The 4,933-nt window shown below is 37.0% G+C and overlaps 1 non-coding gene across 1 annotated transcript; it reads left to right on the top strand.

Moving 5' to 3' along the window:
* The first annotated feature begins 3,027 nt into the window (after positions 1-3,027).
* LOC127490830 (U6 spliceosomal RNA) lies at positions 3,028-3,130 on the top strand. Its single transcript, XR_007919225.1, has one exon. It is a non-coding gene; the product is annotated as a U6 spliceosomal RNA (small nuclear RNA).
* The last annotated feature ends 1,803 nt before the right edge of the window (positions 3,131-4,933 follow it).

The raw sequence follows: 4,933 nt of genomic DNA, 5'->3' as shown, positions 1-4,933 counted from the left end.
TTCTATATCATCCAATCAACTGTTATTTTAGGTTTTGCATTAGCTTCAGCTACACTTCTACCTAATACAATCACTTACATTACATCAACAATAGAATTAAAACAAGGGTGTGTAGGGAGTACAATTTCTGCTCAGACATAGAAAGAGCTTGGAAGTTGTCGTTAGTATCCTTATAACAGGATAAATGTAGGTAAACAACAACCTTGTGACTTTTTTAGGACCATAGAGCTAAAGTCACAAATTATCTCCCAAAATCTGGGGAAAGAGGGACCTGCAAAAGACAGAGGACCCTAGCATTTGCTTACCTGAAGCAGTTGTTTTGGGAGGAGTAAACTAGAAATTTTAATGAATTAGTGGGGGTGGGGGGAGCAGCAAATGGGAGATAGCATCAAGTGGCAAGTTTCTGGAGGGCTTCATACATAAACAGCCTTTTCTTCCAAGAACCCCACCAGACTGTCATAGGGTAGAGTATCCTTGCAGTTCTGGAAAGAGGGAAAGAGTGGCCATGGAGAAATTCACTAAAATGCTTTTCTGCTAGGCTTAGTGTCCTGGAAGGACATCACCAGAGGGCAGCAGTAAAATCCCATCCCAGCTGGGGTTAGGGAACTCTGTGCCACTCCATCCTAGTTCACCTAAGAAAACAAACCCACAATATGCAGAAGTAAGTCATCAAAGATGTAGCCTGGGAAGACTGGAAAACTTCCGCTGAAGCCAGGAAAGGGATTAGGAGCAGAAGAAAGAACGCTCTATTTCAAGAGTAGGGACAGAAACACATATGAAGACCACACCCATGGGATACAGGCCCATTCTGCACTCCAAAGACTGAGAGTTAATCAGAATATTAGAAAATGCACTCCCCCAGCACACACACCACCACCACCACCACCACCACCACGTTAACAAGCCTAGAGGAGCAATGACAATAGATTATAGCTGAGAGAGCTATAGGAGACAGATTCTGACTGAGGATCAGCACAAAGGGAAACCCCAAAGCCAAAGGGAAGACGAAATGAGGCCACTAGAGGGATTGGAACCTTCTGGCACCCACAGCTACAACAAGCATCAAACACAGCCAAATTCAGATCGGATTGATATCAATCCTCACACTAAAGCTCTGTTTATCTCAATTTCTACTGCCTTTTATGACATGTGAAGCTATCAACAAAAAATTATAAGACAAACCAAAAACACAGTTTGAAGACCCAAAGCTATCATCAAAACCAGACTCAGATATGTCACAGATTTTGGCATTATCAGACAGAAAAATCAAAATAACTGATTAAAATGTTAAAAAACTTTACAGAAAAGGTAGGACATGTCAGATCAACTGGTAATATTAGCAGAGATGGAGAAAAACTAAGAAAACATCAAAGGAAAGAATAGAAGTATGAGATACTCAATACAGCTAAGGGAAGAATCAGTAAACTTGAAAATAAATAAATAGAAATAACTCAAACTGAAAAGTCAAGGGAATAAAGATTAAAAAAACATGGGAAGTGAGATACTCAGCAGACTCATAGAATGGCAGATGTCCTAAATAGCACTCTGGCCTCAGAATCAGCCCTAAAGGCATTCGGAGCTGGCTGAAAAGCTCATGAGAGTATTTCAGGCATGGAAAGCCAAGACACTCTGGCAAAAGATCTCTGCGAGTGAGATCCCAGTGGAAAGAACAGGTCTTCAAAGAAGGAGGTACTTTTCTCTGAAGGGAGGAGAGAACCTCCACTTTGACTATGACCTTGTCTAAACAAGATAAGAGTCGGAGAACTCAGAGGGCTTCCATAGCCTTGGAAACTCATGACTGGAGCATAGGGAGATTACTGATGCCATAGACAGGAGTGTCAATTGGTAAAGTCAACAACAGGAGTCACTGTGCACTTACTCCTCATGTAGGATCTCTGTCCTTAATGTGCTGTACATTGAGATTTAATGCTATAACGAGTACTCAAACAATATATTTCACTTTGTGTTTCTATGGGGGTGCAAACTGTTGAAATCCTTAGTTAATGCATACTAAACTGATCCTCTGTAAAAAAAAAAAAAAAAAAGAAATTATCAATTCCCAACTTGACTCTCACTGGGATTAAACATGACAATAGGTCTGCTCTGATTTCATCATCATTTAAAAAAAATCATCTATTATTTTTCACTTTATGTTTCTGTGTGGGAGCAAACTGTTGAAATCCATACTTGATGTATACTAAGCTGATCTTCTGTATATTAAGATAATCGAAAATGAATCTTGATGTGAATGGAAGGGGAGAGGGAGTGGGAAAGGGGAGGGTTGTGGGTGGGAAGGACGGTATGGGGGGAAGCCATTGTAATCCATAAGTCGTACTTTGGAAATTTATATTCATTAAATAAAAGTTTAAAAAAAAGATTAAAAAAAACAAAATAGAATAGAAATCAAAAAATGGTGGAGAAATGTCAAATGGTATAACATATTCATAAGTGAGATGATAGAAGGAGAATGGAAGAATAGCAAAACAAAATAAATAATAGCAGAACATTTTCTAACATTATTGAGAGCTGAAAAACAGATCAAGAAACTCCGAGAATACCAAGTAGGATGAATAAAGAACACACGCAATCACTGTATTAGCTTTTCATTATTATAGAAAACATCCAAGGCAACTAAAATTATAAAGATGAAAGCTTTATTTAGCTCACCATTTTGGAAGTTTAAGTCCAAGATTGGGCAGCCTCATTGGTGTGACCTCTGGTAAAGACAAAGGGTATCAGTGGTGGAGCACATGCAGAGAAAGGATCATGTGGTGATCCAGGAAGCAATGAGAGAGGCTGGGTCAACCTACTCACTCTGTAGATACTTAAGGAAACACTCTCAAAAAGGTTACAAAGTGTTCAAAAGTGGGTTGTTTTTTATAACAATCTTCTCACAAGAACCACTTTCCAAGGGAACACCACCAGTGACCTAAAGACTTGAAGTTTCTACCATCTTAATACCATCAACCTGTGACTTTGGGATTTAGGCACTGCCACAAATTTGGGAACTAAATAATATTCAGGTTTTTGCTTCAGCAGCACATATACTAAAATTGGAATGATACAGAAAAGATTAGCATGGCCCCTGCACAGGGATGACATGCAAATTCATGAAGTGTTCTATAGTTTTAAAAAATCATATTTGAACTTTAGCATACACACACACACACACACACACACATTCAACTGCAGAATACCAAAGGCAAAGAGTAAAACTTGAGAGCAACTACAGAGGGAGAAAAATTTACCTACAGTTGTATAAGAACTATAAATACAAAAGTGAAATTTAAGGTGAAACTGGATGGTTGGTTTATACCTAAATATTTGATGTTCCAAATAATTATAACTGGCATTCTTGAAAAATAGATAAAGGTATTTTATAGCTATTATTTCCATAAAGAGAGTACCAAAATGTAATGTATAGGAGTGAAATTGACATTTTGAAATTCAATGATTCTTTACAGCTCTTATCTCTACTGTTGAGGAACAGTGTTTTTGTTCTTCTTACTATTTGTCAAACTCTTTACTTAGTGTAGGGTTAATCTTTTGAGTATAAAGTAAACTGACAGTATATCATTGTAAAAATTAAGAGAGGGAATAAGAAAAGGAGGAAGAGTAAGAGTGAGATAATGGACAGGATGGAGGGTAGGGTAGGAAGTATCACTATGTTCCTAAACCTGTATATATGAAATACATGAAATTTGTATACTTTAAATAAAATTAAAAATAAAAACATATTAATATATTTAATTGAGCATCAGGTGTCAGGCACTGGATTGCAAGTGTAGAGTGCTAGATCCCTCCCTCTGCAAAATCAAAATGTTTATTTACACTTCAGTGCATTAATTGACCCCCATCTGTTATAGTGTTATCTATCTGCTTTATTTTTCAACTGCCATGTTGCTCCTGAATCATGGCAGTTGTCAAATAGTTCCTATGCAAAGGTCCAAAAGGAACTCCTATTTTAGGATAGAGTATGTACCTATAACGTGACTTCAGGAGGTCTTGGGAAATTACTAACAACAGGATATATATCCCCTCCCCTCTGAAATTATACAGTACAAAGTTGTGATGAAACATATTTATCAACAAGCAAATTTAAACTCAGTTTCCATTTTTTGCAGCCATCTGTACCACTCCAGTTAAGCCGGTTAGCCAGAATGATGTAGCAGCTTAGGACGAGTTTAGACATTTTCAGGTCTTCTTGACTTCAGATCTTACACACAGGTATTGCATTTCTACTTTGTGATTTTGAACACCTTACTTTTTTTGGAGTGTTTCCTTAATTATCTGCAGAATGAGGAAGGGCTATAGCTTTGTACTTCAGCAATATTTGCTTTGTGGAAAGTGTGCCAGTCGTGAACCCTTCATTTGCCTTTTAATGTGCCAGTTGGTTAAGTCAAAGTTAAGTGTTCAAGTCTCATACCTTAAGAAATTCTTATTAATTTCAAGGATTGTAAAACAATTTCTTAGAATAGATAATGGAAAAAGCAATTTCTGAACAATGATTTATGCACTAGTGTTAACATATTTGGACACACAGACCTATTAAAGAGTAAAGAAATCCTCTAGACGATTGATTTTCAAGCTAGAAGTGAACATTTTACTTTTCCACAGACTGAATTTATTCACAGAGAACATTCACCAGTAGTTTATACAAGTTAGGTCACTTGACGGGCTCCAGAGAGACTTGGGACAGAATAAAGACAGAATTCTCAATGGAATGGCATAGAAAGCAGTACATAACACAGACTTTTACCTTTCTATAAGTAAGCACTCTCCTTTTCCAAAGAAATCAGAAATTAAAGGAGTGAACAAAAGTTGATTCTACAAAATAAGCAAAAAAAAAAAAAAAAAAAAAAACTTTAAGGAAATGAGTTTTAAAGATGGCAGTTAACATTTAATGTGCCTACTTTGTTGTGGACATGGTGTT

This window comes from Oryctolagus cuniculus, chromosome 6, assembly GCF_051225735.1.
Source record: "Oryctolagus cuniculus isolate XC-2025 breed Fujian yellow rabbit chromosome 6, ASM5122573v1, whole genome shotgun sequence".
Classification (NCBI taxonomy): domain Eukaryota; kingdom Metazoa; phylum Chordata; class Mammalia; order Lagomorpha; family Leporidae; genus Oryctolagus; species Oryctolagus cuniculus.
The sequence above is the reverse complement of the archived record's forward strand: the minus strand, read 5'-3'. Positions and strand labels throughout refer to the sequence as shown.